The sequence below is a fragment of the Gorilla gorilla genome, chromosome 7 (assembly GCF_029281585.2).
Source record: "Gorilla gorilla gorilla isolate KB3781 chromosome 7, NHGRI_mGorGor1-v2.1_pri, whole genome shotgun sequence".
Taxonomy (NCBI): Eukaryota; Metazoa; Chordata; class Mammalia; order Primates; family Hominidae; genus Gorilla; species Gorilla gorilla.
Genome location: NC_073231.2, coordinates 107,136,542 through 107,154,399, shown reverse-complemented (window position 1 = coordinate 107,154,399; position 17,858 = coordinate 107,136,542). Strand labels below are relative to the sequence as shown.

General features: G+C 41.4%; 1 long non-coding RNA gene and 1 other non-coding gene across 2 annotated transcripts; both read right to left on the bottom strand.

Moving 5' to 3' along the window:
• Positions 1 to 356: 356 nt before the first annotated feature.
• Positions 357 to 4,568, bottom strand: LOC129523992 (uncharacterized). The gene is made up of 4 exons (XR_008667644.2): positions 3,533 to 4,568; positions 3,315 to 3,421; positions 1,343 to 1,419; positions 357 to 718 (listed from the first exon to the last, which is right to left on the bottom strand). It is a non-coding gene; the product is annotated as an uncharacterized lncRNA (long non-coding RNA).
• Positions 4,569 to 14,044: 9,476 nt separating this feature from the next.
• LOC115935672 (U7 small nuclear RNA) lies at positions 14,045 to 14,106 on the bottom strand. The gene has a single exon (XR_004071292.1). It is a non-coding gene; the product is annotated as a U7 small nuclear RNA (small nuclear RNA).
• Positions 14,107 to 17,858: the final 3,752 nt, after the last annotated feature.

Below are 17,858 nucleotides of genomic sequence, written 5' to 3'. Positions count from 1 at the left end.
ATGCCTGCCACATACCTACATCCATGTACAATTTTATGTGCTTTCTTCTGCTGTGCCTATCAAGGAGGACATGCACTCAAATGATACAGCTACAAGGTGACGGCACCTGCTTTAGCCTGAGTCCTGAGTGACTATATGGTGCAAAGTCCTTCACTGACCCACAATGAACATGTAGCATGAATGAGAAATAAACTATTGTGTGTTTAACCATTGAGATTTTTGCAGCTGTTTATTATTGCAGCACAGTCTGGCCTATCCTGACTAATACCATAGGCTGGAATGCTCTTACACATTGATTGAGGAAGTATCAGGAATATAATGAGATTCTTGAGGGAAAAAGAAAAGAAACAAACAAATCTTGGTTGAGACTATAAACTATTATCCCATTACAATTTTATAAGGCAAGGATGTTATTCAAAATATTGAACAACCTGTATAGCATGAGTCCAACTAATCAGAACAGTCACAAAAACAAATCAGAAGAGATATCACCCAGTAGAGTATGCAGGGATGTGTCAGCTGAAGATCCTTGGCATGTTGTCAGAGCAATATGAGCATTAAATATCTTGAATATGGAATAAGTGAATGAGCAATAAGGCTGATTATAAGCTGAGTTCATGGCCTCTGCATCTAAAATTTACCTAAAACAAAGAAGGTGGACCCCAGAGTCTGGAAGGTTAAATGGATGCATTTCCCTGGCTGTTCCTTCTGCTCCAACCTGAAAAAAAAAATAAAGCAACTGGATCTCAGCATCTGTATCTGCTTATCTATTTTATGGCCAAATCATTTCTTATCTGTTAACATTTAGCCTGCTCAAAAATGTGGCCATTTATATGTCAACATATTTATTGATATGTTTTCAAGTGTACTTCTAATTGTTCAGAATGTCAAATTCTTTCTGGGAAGCTCAAATAATTGACATATTCCTGCCACTATGGATAATCAATAGTCTAGTGATGCCCTAAGTAACAAACTGAGAGACCGAGAGGACCTCCTGAACCATCGGAGAAAGATTCAAGAATGTTCTGGGTGGTTCTAAGGTTAAGTACACACTGCTGTGGGCTTATTTGGACATGGGCCATTGTTATATGATTGGAATATTTGTCCCCTCCAAAACTCATGTTGAAATTTGAATACAAATGTTTCAGGATTGAGAGGTGATTGGATCATGAGGGTTCTGCCCCAGTGAATGGATAAATCCATCATGGATTAACTGATTAAAGGGTTAATGGATTAATGAATTATCATGGGAGTGGAATGGATGTATTTATAAGAAGAGGAAGAGAGCCTGGGCTAGTACACAAACGCACTCAGCCCCCTTACCATGTGATGCCCTGCCTACCTCAGGATGCTTCAGAGTCCCCACCAGTAAGAAGGCCATCACCAGATGCAGGCCCTCGACCTTGGACTTCTCAGCCTCTGTAAGTGTAAGAAATAAATTTTTTTTTCTTTATAAATTACCCAGTTTCAGGTATTCTCTTATAAGCAACAGAAAACATACTAATATAGTGATTACTAATGCCATTTTAGTAATTTTCATCTAGCCAGAAGAAACAATTCACAAAGAATCTCATATCTCAACCATTGAAAGAAATGGAAGTTTTCCATAGTGTGGCCAGTGAAAGCTTACATATTACAAGAGGCTATGAACCTGGAAATAACTGAATGGCTGAAATTATGTGCAAAAATTCTGTCTTTGTACTTACATGCTTGGCGTATTACACATGCATTTCTAGCTTTATACATGCCCCAAGAATATTTTTAGGAGATGAATAAACCCCAACTTGCAAATACAATTTCCTTGCAAAGAAACGATTTTGTCTGACTAATCCAAATGGCAAAATAAAAACAGGAGACAGAAAGATGAGTCTTTAAATCTTAAAAACACTTGAATTGTAGTTAAAAGAAAATCAAAGCCTCAGATGGTAGAGTGTTGATGCATTTAGATGAAAATTAAAATGAAGAATGAAGAAAGCACTAAGTAATCCTCTTCTGGTTGAGTCAAAGGATTTGCTTCCTGAAATTCAAGTGATGATAGAAGGAGGGAGTACATGGTCTAGTGTCTGAGCTTGGGGAGGAGTGTGGCAGGAACGTTGTCCTGACAGCAAGGTTGGAAGGGGAAAAGAAAGCTTGCTTGGCAAGCTTGGTCAAAGCTTGTTTGTTGGGAAATCAATGTAGGCAGGGAAGGAGAAATTTCTGGAACAGAGATTCCTTAACTTGGAGGAGCAACAGCTGCCTCCAAAGATCCAACTGTCCTTTCATTTATTTTAGAAGAGATAAAGAATGACATATATTAAAAACTAAAGAGACTTAGGGTTGAATGAGAAGATCTGCAGTCAGAAAATGCAGATACCAGAATTTTGTAGCTACTTGCAATTTATTTTATAGAAAACTTTTAAATATTGGGAGCAACTTATCTTTTTTTTTCAACATGGAGAAGATTAAATGGAGAGGATGGAACTGGAATTTTTTTGCAACTTCTATTTCTCTATTTCAAAGCTGCTAACAAGTCTGTCATAAACACCAGCTGGGCTGCAGCTGGAACAAATTCGGTCTATGGGTCATTCTCATGAGTATTTGACCAAGCAACCTTGCCATATGACTTTTCATAAGCATAAAATCTGGAATTGTAAAAGAAACTGAAATCAACATTTATGGAGTGGGTCTAAAGGGCAGGCCCTGCAGACCTGAAGTGTAGGACTCATGTTGCTGCAAAGATTCCTTCCTCTCTACTCCTGGCAACTGTCCCCACTCCTACTCCCATGCTCCATCCTTGCTCTTTTCTCCTGGTCTCTCAAGGTCTCATCCTTCTCTCACTATCTGCCACAGATGTCCAAAGGGACTGAGAAAACTCCACTATTATGAAGAATGAGAGAAGGGAGATTGAGGAATAACTAGCCATCTGCCAATCACATCATGCTCTTGTTAAGTGTCTTGGCATCAGAGAAGAAACTTCATTCTAAATCACTTTTGCATTCCCAGAACCTAGTCTAGTGCTTGGCGCATAGTAGGTGCTTAGTAAATGCCTGCCAAATAAATTACTATCATGTAAGAGAATTGCAGAGCACAGATTTTTAGTGTAAACTTTGTAAGGATAAAAATAAAATGCCTTTTAAATAAGTAAAGCATTGAAGATACTCATTATTTGTATCCTAATCTAGTACTCAAAATGCAGATGACTTCTTATTTCTTTAAAAGAGGGGAAACCTTTACATTAAAACAACAGACAAGAGGCAGAAAATGAAAAGACTAATAGGCCTAAAGTTAGGCGTAATCCCACCTTCTTGAGTTTTAATTTCAGTCTCCTCACTTACCCAAGAAGGCATCTGTCAACCCTGAAGCCTTAGAAGGAAGTTTATCCTTCCTTAGAACCAGAAAATAATGGGTACAATTGTCTGCTGGTCCCAGGCAAAGGGTGGCACTAATAGGGGAAAGGAGAGAGGGGTGATAAGGTTAATCTTAGACTAGTAATTTTCAGGAACATGGCATCAAAGAAAACACCATTGGTTTCCTAACAAAGAGCTTAAGTCACCTTTAAAGCAATAGCGCAACACCAACATGGAATTCAGTCTCCTCCCAGGAGGTTTTGTAGCTTCCACTAAAAGCAGGTCTTGGAAAGGCTCCCTCCAGAGTTCTGCCAAGCTCTCTCCCTCTGGCTCTTGTGGTGTGCTTTCCTTTGCTCCTCACAGAGCCCCTGGTCCAATGGGAAGCACAGACAATTACAATCCACAGTGATGGACAGACGACACCCTGGAGTGTGGCCAAGGCATCCAGGGCTCACAGGGATGTTGGTGTGCAGAGTGGCTGGGAGGCTTCACGGAGCAGAGCTTCAGGAGAGATTTAGAGGGCAAGCAAGAGTTATCCAGCCAGGTAATGAGGAAAGGAGGAGACCCAGACCTGAACAAAGACAAAAAGCAGGAGAGAGCGTGGCATACCTGGGGAACTCCAGATGGCTCAGTGAGGTCTGTGAGGAAGGTGCCACGTGGGGCAAGGGCTAGGCTCCCCATGCCAAGGAGTTTGGATCTCATCTGTTAGTGATAGGCAGCCACTGATGGGCTTTAAGAGGAAGAATAACATCATTGGGTTGTGTCACGAAAACCTTCTGGCAGTCATATGGGGCATAGAAAAGGGAAGACTGGGGACTAGAAAACTAGTGAAATTGTTCAAGGGACACAAATGAACATCTGGCCAGGGCAGGAGCAGGTAGGATCAGAGTTGGGAGGACAGATCTGGGAGCTTAGAGGAAACCTGGCAGGCTTTAGACAATGATGGTCTCCAAGGGAGTGAGGGAAGGAAAGGAGGCAAGGGTAGCTTTCAGGGCTTCTAATAGGAGCCATCTGAAGCTTGATGGTGCCATTACACCTTAGAGGAGCAGAACTAGGAACACAGATACTTCAGAAGTGACAAGCCTGGTTTTGTTAGATCAAGTTTGAAGTATCTGTGGGACATCCAGGTAGAGGTGTCCAGTCGGCAGTGGGTACTGAGGTCTGTAGCACAGGAGAGACCAGCCTGGTGAGGGACACCTGACACCTGTCTGAGTTCAGGTTCTCAGGAGTAAGGCCCCAAGTTGAGGATTCATGTACAAGTGGTTTATCACAGAAGTCCTCCTGGAGGAGACCAGTGAAGGAACCAGGAGCACGGAAGGGAAATGGAGGGAGCTCAGTGTATTGGTTTCCAAGAGCTGCCATGACAAAGTAGCACAAATTGGATGGCTTACACAACAGAATCATATTGTTGAAAGTCCAAGACGAAGGTGTCAGCAGGGTTGGTTCCTTCTGAGAGCTGTGAAGGAGAATTTGCACCCTGTCCCTCTCCTGGCTGCTGGTGGCTGCTGGCAGACTTCAGTATTCCCCAGCTGGCAGACACATCACTCCAATCTCTGTCTTCGTCTTCACACAGTGTCCTCTCTGTGTATGTGTCTGTGTCCAAATGTCTTCTTTTGATAAAGACTCTAGCCCTATTGGATTAGAGACCCATCTACTCCAGTATGACCTCATCTTAATTTAAGTAATTATATTTGCAACAACCCTATTTCCAAATGAGTTCACATTCTAAGGTAGGGGAGGTTAGGACTTCAACATGGAAATTTGGGTTAGATACAATCCACCCCATAACATGAAGCAAGGTGAGATCTAAGCAACAGGCTTGCAAGGGGAAGCCTCAGCCTTGCTCCCTTGGGAAACGGTTGGTAAGAAATGCCTCAGAGTCACCCCAGTCTGAGCTGGGCTTTCATGCTCCTGGGCTGACAGTCAGCAGTTAATGGTCTCAGGGCTGTGGAGGGAGAAATGGAAACTGCTAGTCGCCTCTAGAACTGTGTGTATCTTTGTGTGGTTAAAAACACAGTAAAAGACTTTTTAGGGCCGGGCACGGTGGCTCATGCCTGTAATCTCAGCACTTTGGGAAGCCAAGGCAGGCGGATCACCTGAGGTCGGGAGTTTGAAACCAGCCTGACCAACACAGAGAAACCCCGTCTCTACTAAAAATACAAAATTAGCTGGGCATGGTGGCGCCTGCCTGTAATCCCAACTACTCAAGAGGCTGAGTGAGGCAGGAGAATCACTTGAACCCGGGAGGCAGAGGTTGCAGTGAGCAACCATTGCACTCCAGCCTGGGCAACAAGAGCAAAATACTGTCTCAAAGAAAAAAAAAAAGAAAAGCACTAACATTGTCCACTACAGTGGTCATTAAGATTGAAGGGTTAATTTGCCATGGGAATGGCTGAAAGCCAAGACCCATATTCCAGAGGCAGGAAGAACAAGAGGAACTTATGAAGGAGAAAGGAGGTGGGCAGAGGACCCAAGAATTCAGGTAATGAAGATATTAAACCAGTTGCACTAGTTTTATAGTAACTTTGGATCCCAACGCAAAAATCAAGACAGCTGACCAACCAGATATAGAAGGAGACAAAGGGACACTTTTGAAATGAAGACTGAAAAATCTGGGCCATGTCGTTGTTATACCTGGGTTTAATGTGTGCTGGAAACCTGGCTGATGGAGCCTCAGGACCAAGATGAAGAAGATGAAGACTCCTATTTCCATCTGTTGATCTCATTCCATGATGGTCAGCCATGTTGGAACATTCACATTTCCCAGCGTCTGGATTCTGGCTCCTGGGGAGTTGAATAATAAACAGTACTGAGCACTCTGGTGGTGACCGTAACCAGAGTCATCTGAAAAAAATCATAAAGTAAAACCACAAAGCTCTGATTTGAAAAACATCATCTAAGACAAGAAATCTATTTGATGTCTGAACATACTCATCATCTCTGCAGGCCTGGCCAGCCGACTTTCAATCAAACTACAGTGTCTAACAAAATGTTTCTCTGTTTTTAAGAAAAACAACAACAATAAAAAAATCTCTCCAGAGACAGAACTATCCAGGAGATCGAAGTTGTGAGAACAAACATTATTTTCACATATTTCTTTTAAAAGGAGACATACTTCTCAGGATTGTTCCCTAAATAAATAATTATCCAAAGGGCACCATCTTCACCCTAGCCTTCTTTTTTTTTTTTTTTTGAGACAGAGTCTCACTCTGTTGCCCAGGCTGGGGTGCAATGGCACGATCTTGGCTCACTGCAACCTCCACCTCTTGGGTTCAAGCAATTCTCCTGCCTCAGCCTTCTGAGTAGCTGGGATTACAGGTGCCCATCACCATGCCCGGCTAATTTTTTTGTACTTTTAGGTGAGACAGGGTTTCACCATGTTGGCCAGGCTGGTTTTGAACTCCTGACCTGGTGATCTGCCAGCCTTGGCCTCCCCAAAGTGCTAGGATTACAAGCGTGAGCTACTGTGCCGAGCCCACCCTAGCCTTCTGAATCTGAGACTCAGAGGGGTCCCAAGGAAAATCAGGTAGCTGCTACTTCAAGAAAGGGATGCTGGACTGGCAGGAGTGACAGATGTCCAGACACAGGATTTATGAGTGTCAGCTGATCATGACCAAGCATAGACCTCCCCGTGGAGACAAACTGAAAGGCCATGTGGATCTAGAAGAGCAAGCAGCCCCACAAACATCTCAAACAGTGACACCATTTACAAAGGGCTGCCTTCTTGGCTTTCATACCTAGTCAGAAAGACAAAGAACTGCAATACTGCTGGCAGTTACTATTTAAGGATTTACTTGTCAAGTTGCTAAGGAAGTTGCAGAAACAGATGGACAATACCACTTAGGAGATGAAATCTTCAGAGTTCCTGGGGGTTATGGAGCCCCATTTCCATCCCTCCCTCACACCATCTGGGCTTTGATGTGGGCTGTGACAAAAATACCACCACTTGACTGCAGAACTGCAGGATGTAAAATATGGCAATTTCACGGAGCTACATTGATAACATTCCTCAGTTGGTGTCTTAGCTGCCATATCTGTCTGACAACCTTGCCTTTCAATTCTTTCTGTGATACCTGGAAAACAAATATTTATGAAATGGAGAGAAGAAAGTATGAATTAGGAATATGCAATTGACATCAATATACACCAAACTCCAAGCTAGACACTGCCACATGTAATTTAATTTGATCTTCATAGTAATCCTGAAATGCTGATCAGAGAGGTAACTTTAAAAAAACTTAGTCTGTAGTTTGGGAGATAAAGCATACACAGAGAAAGGTTAAATGATGAAAACAACAGGGTGCAATAATAGAAAGGATTCATTCATTCGTTCATTCATTCATTCATTAATCAATAAACAATTACTGAGCACCTGACAGGCACTGTCCTAGGTACTGGACAAACCATGGTAAGGAGCTCACATTCTACTGAGGGAGACAGTCCATGAACAACATCAACACGGAAAGCAGGTGGTGACAAGCGGGATGGTGGAAAGTGCTCTGGAGAACCCAAGGCTGCCAAGTGTGATGCCCAGTGAACTGCCATGAAGGGAGAGAGGAAGAGATGGGCTGAGCCTGGGCTGCCAAGGAGGACGCCTAAAGGAAGAGAACTCAACCTTGAACTTGAAGGATGAGTAAAATGTAAATGAGAAGAGTGCATTTATCTGTTCACCACTTAGGCAATATTTAGTGAGCACTACTGTCCATTAGAAATTCCAGTAACAATTAGGCTTTGTCCAGTAAACGATTATTACTGGAATGCCTGACAGAGAGATAGTTGCTCAATAAGTTAACTTAGCTTATTTCATATGTGTGTGTGTATATATATATATATGTGTGAAGTATATAGGCCAGGCCTGGTGGCTCACGCTTGTAATCCCAGCACTTTGGGAAGTCGAGGTGGGTGGATCACCTGAGGTCAGGGGTTCAAGACCAGCCTGGACAACATGGTGAAACCCCATCTCTACTAAAAATCAAAAATTAGCAGGGCATGGTGGCATACGCCTGTATTCCCAGCTACTCGGGAGGCTGAGGCAAGAGAATTGCTTGAACCCAGGAGGTGGAGGTTGCAGTGAGCCGAGATCATGCCACTGCACTGGGCGACAGAGTGAGACTGTGTCTCAAAAAAAAAAAAAAAAGAAAAGAAAAATATGTATCTCATATATATACATATAAAATATTTATAATCACATACACGTGTATACACACACACACACACACACAGAGCTTATTATTATCTATCTACCAGGCGAAGTCCCAAGTGCTTTATATACTTTACTTCATTTCACCCCCAATGTACAAATGAAGAAACTGAATTATGGAGAGATTGAGTAACTCTAAGTCACAAAGCAACAGAGCTGGGATTTAAACCCAGGTAGTTCGGTTCCAGAGAGGCACTTTTAAGCAGCAGTCTGCAAAGTATGGCCCATGGACCAACTGCATTGACTACCTGTTTTTATAAACACAACTTTACTGGAATATAGCTATACCTGTTCATATTATCTATGGCTGTCTTTGTGCTATAAGGACAGAGAGACCATATGGCCCACAAAGCCTAAAATATTTACTATCTGGCTCTTTACAGGAAAAGCTGGCCTTTAACTATCGCACCACACTGCTTCCATGGATGGGGTGGAGACGGTGATAAAGTCCAGACCCTGCCCTCGAGAACATCACAGCCTAGTAAAAATAAGAAGCCATTTCAGTGCATCCTGTTCTCACTATATAACATAAAAATAACAATTAACAAAACAACAATGCAGCAATAATGACAATAACAGTAATCATAGCAACATTAGTTGAAGGCTTACTGCATGCCAGCTGCAGTCCTTAGTTCTTCACACTTAGTAAGTCACTGAATTCTCCCAACGACCCCATGAAATCCATCCTATCACTGTCCTCGCTTTATATAGCAGGAAACTGAAGCACAGAGTGTTTAACAGTGTTATCCATCACCCCCCGGGAGCACACAGACTGGACCAGGCATTCTGGGAAGGAGGTAGAATTCAGGGAGACAGAAAAGGCAGACACCAACTTAGGACAGTGGAGGCTTCACTGTCCATAAAAATTGATTTGGACTTTTTTCCTTGGTGAATTATAATTAGAAATATAGAAGATACATTTTACTGAGGGGCCTGATCATTAGAAGAAATCTCCTCTGGCAAAGTCTTTAGCAGTAAATCTCACCAGGAAGTACCCTACTTCATCGTCAAACCTCGGTTTCTCATAAGGAAATCTAAGGAGAGTCTCAGGAGATAAAGAATGCCAACAGCCCTGAAATCGCTGCTGTTGGCAAAAATTTTGCTTTAGAACAGCACCTGCCATCAATGGGTGCTCAATACACCCACTGAGTTTTATATTTTGTGATTGAGTTAGTTATATATTTTGTAATTGAGTTATATATTTCATGCACAGTTCCTGAATGGCCTTCTAACTAATGATTTCTGGTACCATGTCAAATGACTGGGCTCCTGTGCCATTTCACAATGAGGAGGAGTAAAGGAGCTGATCGCTACTCCAGTGCCAGGTGCTGGGCCGTGTACTTCAGGTACCCAGCACGTTACCAGGTTTAATACAATTGACAAAATATAGGATTTCTGCTTTCAGCTAGGGACCAGAGTTACCTTCCTATCTTAACCAACTGAAAAAATGGACGAACGATATGAAACAATGTTCTTCAGACATTGAAACCTGGCCATATAGGTGATCACTGAGAAAAGGAAAACAAACAAGGTGTGTCCTATGAGTGCCTTAGCTCAGGACTTGGAGCAAATTTACAGGCTACAGGGTAAGAAAGGTGGCCCCAGACAGAGCCCCGTGGTCCCCTGAGTTGAAGAAACTCAATTCCTAGTAAAGAGAGACAAAGGTGACTAAAATTTGTAGGAAAAATAACAGTGTGACATTATGAGATAACAAAAAATATATATATTTGATCTCTGCCTCCAGTTCCTGACATAGTGCTCCTGAAACCCTTGTAGATGGTGGTGCTAGGAGAGTCTTTTGTTCTAAAATTTGGTCTTTGACCCCAGTTCCTGACCTAGAGCTCCTGCGACCTTTGCAGTTTCCTAAGTGATAAGAATGGCTGACATAGAGCTCCTAAATCCCTTGGAATTTCCGGAGTGGTGGAAGCAACTTTTGTTCTGATTAGGCAATTGTTGGTGGGCTCCTGGATAGCCTGAGGATGGAAGCTTGTTGCTAGGGAAACCAACCATGTAAACAGAGGGTTGAAACTTTCAGTTCCGTCCCCCAACCTCTGGGGAGAGTGAAGAGGCTGGAGGTTGAGTTGATCACCAATAGCCAATGAGGGAATCAATCATGCCTATGTAATGAAACCTCCATAAAAACCCACAATGATGGAATTTGGAGAGCTTCTGGATTGCTGAACACATGGAGGTGCCTGGAGGGTGGCACTCCCCTTCCTCCATATTTTGTCTCGTGCATCTCTTCCATCTGTCATTTGTCTGTATCCTTTGTAATATTCTTTGTTTTTTTGGGTTTTTTTTGAGGAATCTCGCTCTGTCCCCAGGCTGGAGTGCAGTGGCGCAATCTCGGCTCACTGCAACCTCTGACTCCCAGGTTCAAGCAATTCTCCTGCCTCAGCCTCCTGAGTAGCTGGGACTACAGGCACATGGCACCACGCCCAGCTAATTTTTGTAGTTTTAGTAGAGACGGGGTTTCACCATGTTGGCCAGGATGGTCTCGATCTCTTGACCTCGTGATCCGCCTGCCTTGGCCTCTCAAAGTGCTGGGATTACAGGCATGAGCCACCACGCCTGGCCTTGTAATATTCTTTATAATAAATGTGTAAATGTAAGTGAAGTGTTTCTCTGAGTTCTGTTGAGCCACTGTAGCAAATTAATTGAACCCAAAGAGGGGGTCATGGGAACCCTGATCTATAGCCCGTCAGTTGGAAGCACAGGTCACAACCTGGGGTTTGCTACTGGCATCTGAAGTGGGGGCAGGGACCAGCAGTCTTATGGGACTAAGCTCTTCACCTGTGGGATTTGATACTATCTCCAGGTACATAGTGTCAGAATTGAATTGAATTATTGGACACTTAGTTGATGTCTACTGGATAATTGCTTGATGTATGGGTAGAAATCCCCATACATCTGATGTCAGAAATACAGTGTTGAGTGACTGTGCAAGAGAGTAGAAAGAAAAAAACAGGGTTTCCCCTCAAAACAGGGAGTGAGAGAAAGAACAGGCCGAAGTTCTTCAGAGGGATCCCCTCGTATGTATGGTTGTGCTGTACTGATCTCTATATGCAGGGAAGGAGTCCACTGAGAATGGGGAAAGAATCACTGAAAAGATGTAGGTGGAACAATTCCAACAGCTCACAGAGACTAGAATAGTTTATATGCACTAGCCTGAGTGGAAAAACCTCCAGATACATAGAGCATTGTACCCATAAGAAGGGTATTGCTTCATAGTGGGACCAAATAAATCAAGAAGTCCTAAAGGTTGTTCTGAACTCCCCTTCCTAACAAAGCTTAAAAGCAAGACTTGAAAGGTTCAAACTATTTCCAAGTAACTGCATCTCAGAACAGAGCCCAGCAATATTTAAATAATAGTTTAAAAATACTGAGCATTTAACAGTGTAAAATTCTCATTGTCCAGCATCCAGTCAAAAATTATCAGGCATGAAAAGAAGCAGGAAAATACAACCCATAGACAGAAGGAAAAAACAATCAAATGAAACAGACATAGAATTAAATTAGCATACACGGATGTTAAATGAGATATTATAAATATACTTCATATGTTCAAAAAGTTAGAGGAAAATCTGAACATCATAAGGAGAGAAATTAAATACACATAAAGGACATAAATAGAACTTCTTATAGATGAAAAATACATTATCAGAAAAGAAAAAACACTGGCTTGGATTAATAGCAGATTAGACACTGGAGAAGTAAATGCTAGTGTCTTTAAAGACAGAACAATAGAAATTACACAAAATGAAACCCAGAGAGAAATACGATTTTAAAAAGTATATAAGAACTGGGCACAGTGGCTCAGGCCTATAATCTCAGCACTTTGGAGGCCAAGGCAGGCAGATCACTTGAGCCCAGGAGTTGGAAACCAGCCTGGGCAACATAGCAAAACCTCATCTCTTCAAAAAATAAAATACAAAAATTAGCTGGGTGTGGTGATGTGCGCCTGTAGTCCCAGCTACTCAGGAGGCTGAGGCAGGTGGATTGACTGAGTCCGGGAGGTCAAGGCTGCAGTAAGCCCTGACTGGGCCACTGTCCTGTAGCCTGGGTGACAGAACAAGACCCTGCCTCAAAAAACAAACAAACAAAAATAATAAGAACTGAGTATCAGTGACCTGTAAGACAATATAAAATGACCTTGTAACTACAATTACATTTACACGTCGTTACTTGTAATAACAATTACATTTACATGTAATAAACACATGTACATGGAATGCCATATGAAGAGCAGAGAGAGGTATTAAATTCCTTGGTTAAATTTTATAAAATATGTACAAGACATACATTAAAAACCAAAAAGCATTGCTGAGGAAAATTAAAGAAAGAGAGATATGTCCTATTCATGGGTCAGAAAACTCAATATTGTCATCTGTCCATTCTCCCCAAATTGATACATAGGTTCAATATAGTTCCAATCAAAACCCCAGGCTTTTTGTAGAAATTGACAAACTAGGTCTAGAATATATGTGAAAATGCAAAGGACCTAAAACATGTAAAGCACTTTTGAAAAAGAAGGTTACTGTGGAATGAGTTATATTATTTGATTTCAGTACATGCAATAGAACTATATAGCAATGGAGAGAGTGGTATTTGTGTAAAGACAATCATATAGGTCAATAGAGCAGAGAGTCCAGAGATAGTCTCATTCATATGTGGTGAATTGGCTTTTGACAAAATAAATAAATAAATAAAAGGCCAAAGTAATTAAAAGGCCAAGGTAATTAAGTAAGGAAAGAATAATCTTTTCAACACATAGTCCTGGAACAGTTAGTTATCCAAGTGATCCATATGTAAGAAAATAAATCTTGACCCTTATATCAGACCATACAGAAAGACTAACTCTGAATGAACCATAGAGCTAAGGGTAAGATAACATTATACAACTTTCAGAAGAGAACACAAGAAAATCTCTGTGACTTAGGCTTGGGAAAGATTTCTCAAATCGAACATAAGAAGCCTGAAGTACAAAAGAAAAAATTAATAAACTGGACTTCATCAAAATTAATAACTTTAGTTCTTCAAAAGACACTGTTTAAAAATGGAAAAAGGCCAAGCAAGGTGGCTCATGCCTGTAATCCCAAAACCTTGGGAGGCCAAGGAAGGAGGATCACTTGAGGCCAGGAGTTTGAGACCAGCCTGGGTAACATAACAAGACCCCATCTCTACAAAAAGGAGACAAAAGAATAGAAAAAAGACAAAACAATAGAAATTATGCAAAATGAAATGCAGAGAGAAATTTAATTTTAAAAAGTATTTTTTAAAACTTTTTAAAAAAAGTTTGCCAGATATGGCAGCTCATACCTGTAAGCCTAGCTACTTGGGAGGCTGAGGCTGGAGGTTCTTTTTCTCTTTTCTTTCTTTCTTTTTCTTTCTTTTCTTTCTTTCTTTCTTTCTTTCTTTCTTTCTTTCTTTCTTTCTTTCTTTCCTTCTTTTCTTCTTTCTTTCTCTCTCTCTTTCCTTCCTTCCTTCCTATCTTCCTTTCTTTCTTTCATTTTTTTTTTGGAGCTTTCCGGTGAATACTGGAAAGCCTGCTAGACAAATTCTAAAAGAGCTGTAACACTACATGGATATTTTTCAATACATATATTGAAAAACTTTTTGTAGATTTGCAATAATTTGAAAAAATTCAAAGATGAACTGTGCAGCCTAGAAATATCAAAATTAAGAAAAAGTTAGGTATGTCATGAATGCATAAAATGTATGTAGACACTAGTCTATTTTATCATTGACTACCATAAAATATACACAAATCTTTCATATAAAGTTAAAAGTTAACGAAACTTACACACACACAAACACGGACTGTACATGGCACCATTCGCAGTCAAAAGAAATGGAAACAAACATAAAGATGCAGTATTACATCAGAACTGCATAAAATTAACCTGTACATCCTGTGGTACCATAATAACTTCATAGGCACCTCCTGTTGTTATTGTCGTGAAGCTTTCGTTTTAAGAATATCCACTTAACATGTCATGTAAGCTATTCATCTCCATGTGGGCAGTTCGTCTCTCCAGTAAGCTGCACATCCAAATAAAAAGTGATCTTTGTTGGTTCTCAGGTATTTTTCATTGTGTTTATTTGTAATACTGTAATCCTTGAATAACACCATGGGACAAGTAGGAAGTGCCACCAGTGATGTTGGAAGTGCTCCCAAGAAGCAGGATAAGTCATGTCAGTACAGGAAAAGATTGAGTTTCTTGATGTACCATAGATTGAGGCTTGTAGCTGCAGTTGCCATTTTAGACAGAGGATTCATCTTGTAAACAGACAATAGAAACTTACGGTATTGATAAATACGGTACAGTAGTGTAAATCTATTTTATCTTCTTTATGATTTTCCTAATAACACTTTCTTTTCTCTAGCTAGCTTTATTGTAAGAATACAGTATATAATACGTATAACATACAAAATGTGTGTAAATCAATTGTTTATGTTAGCGGTAAGGCTTCCAGTTAACAGTAGGCTATTAGTTAAGTTTTGGGGGTGTCAAAAGTTATATGTGGAATTTCAACTGCAGGAGTGGGGGGGTGTTGGTGCCCATAACCCATTGTTCAAGGATCAATCATATATAATAAACCTTTGCCACTCGAAAATATTAAGAAAATAAACCAATCAATTTAGGTAAAAAATTGGCAAACTATTTGAACAGACACTACACCAAAGAAGATACGAATTGCCACTACCTACATTAAAAAATGTTATCAGAAAATCTTGAAAATTAAAACTACAATAAATTACCACTGTACAGTCACTAGAATAGCTTCAATTTTAGAAGACACATAATATCAAATGTTGGCGAGGATCTGGAGAACTGGCACTCTCAGGCTGTGCTGGTAAGAATGTAAAACGGTGTAGCCATTTTAAAAAACAGATCGGTAGTTTTTTAAACAAAGGCTGCCATATGCCCCGCACTTTGACTCCCAGGTATTTATCCAAAAGATATGAAAATATTAATCTGCCCAAAGACTTATGCACCAATACTCATAGTAGCTCTATTTATAGTAGGTAAAAACTGACACCAACCTAAATGTCCACCAATGGATGAACATAAAAACATATATTGTATGATATTCATAAAATAGAAAACTACTCAGCAAAAAAGAAAGGAACTCAATAATAGCAACAACATAGGTGAATTTCAAAAGCATCATGCGAAGTTAGAAAAAAGGTTGTCATAAAGATTATAACAGCATGGTTCCATGTGTATGAAAGTCTAGAAATTGCAAGATGATGGTAATGGAAAGCAGACCTTTGGTTGCTAGGGGCCAGGAGTGGGAGAAGGGGATTGACTGCAAGGGACATAAGGACATTTTTTAGGGTGATGTAAAAATTTAATATCTTTACTGTGATGGTAGTTACACAACAACATAATTTCAAAAAATCACTTAATTGGGGACACTTAAAATTGGTGAATATTTACTGTATGTAAATTATACCTAAATAAAGCTGACCCCACCCCAAAATGAAGCATGTGTCATCCCCAGTTCACAGATGAGGACACTGAGGCTTGCAGAAGATTGGGAACATGCTTACATCACAGAACCAGCAGGTAGTGACTCCAAGATTCAAACCCAGGTGACTAAGTCCATAGCTCATCTTCCTTCTTCCACATCTGGCTTCCTCCCTTGCTTATTCATTCCACAAAAAAGTATTAAAGGCTCATGTTAAAAGAACTAGCAGAATAAGTCATGTATTATGAAGGTCCCTTGGCCAAGAATCTATGGTTTTCCCCACTTAGTTCTTACCTTGAAGCTCCTCCTTCATCAGGCCCTTCTCGCAGACTATTGCCCCACCTAGAGCATGAAGGTGCATCTCTGAGATATGCAAGGCTCTCCAAGGCCTGCCCTCAGCCTGGAATGCCTGAGCCCCCTGCCTTTCCCTGCCCACCCTGCCTCACCCTCCCTCTTCCTTCCTCAAATCTGGGTCTTTTGCTTCCCTTATTTCTAGACTCAAATTCACCCCATCCCATCCTCAGCACTTGGACTTGATATTTACCAGCTCTCCATTATTTTGTTCTTTGACTCCCTTTGGCCTTTGTCACCTACAGCCTATGGACTCCCTAACTAGACCTTGAGCTCTATGGAATGCTACTTATTGAGGTAGTGTGTTCCCACAAAGCACCAGACAGCATCTGTTACACATCTGGCACTTCCAAGCAGGCTCTTGAATCTTCTCAGCCCCACTTAGTTCAACCGAGCAAACCCTCACTCGGCCCCTGCTCTAGCTCACGTCATGCCTGGTGTTACATGCCTGGTGTTACACACATGAGTAAGACAAGGTCTTGGTCTTCAGGGGCCTCCAACACAGCGAGGGAGAAAAGCCTGTGAACAAGTAACTACCCACGAGGGCAGTGGACACAGAGACAGAAATATGGGCAGGTCCAGCCGTCACAGAAGGCAGGCACTTGCTCTCCTTGGGGTGGGCAGGGGCATGATGGGAGCCAGTGTGGACAGCAGGGGAGTCTTCTCGGGGCAGGTGACCCCTGTGCTGGGTTTAAAGAATGGAGAGGAGATGTAAAAAGCCCCAGAAATGTCATGTGCAGAGTCATTGACACATGAAGGGGCACAATGTGTCGTTGAGTATGGAGAGTAAAGGGGGAGGGCAGGACCTGAGGTCTAGGAGGTGGCAGGGCCAGGAAAGAATCAGAGGCTAAGCCAGCCGAGAGCCAGATGTGGTGTTAACAGAGGCCAACTTTGACCCAAGTACAGAAAGTAAAGTGATGGAAATAGCACGTACTTGGCTTCCAGTATACGTTAGTGTTGGACACTGTTCTAATCATCTTACAGGTATCACACCACTTGGTCCTCACAACCCAATCAGGTAGTAAGTACCATTGCTATCCCCATTTTACAGATGAGGAAATCGAGGCCTAGAGAGGGTGAGTAATTTGCCTATGGTCAATATGTTTTCAGGAAGTTTGACTCAAGAGTCCAACTTTAATCACTTTGCTTCTCTTATCCCAGAAATACCAGAAGGATTTCAGTTTTTAAAAGGCCTCCAAATAACACTAGGCCAATCATAAGGAATGAATACAGTGTAGGTAAAAATCTAAAATAAAGGAGATAAAGCACACTCAAATTATTTTGAGACGAATGCTCAAAATTACCAAGGAAGGGTGTTCCTCCTGGAAAAACAGCTAGAGGTTTGTACACCTCTTAGTCTGTAGAATAGCAGGGCTATTGTCTGGATAGGATTATGACTTATAAACACAATAAGGTGGAAGTCTACTGATGCTACTATAAGGTGATGCTGTTTAGGTTACGTCCCCTGAGTGGCGTTTCAAGCATGTTTGGTGGAACTTGGCATC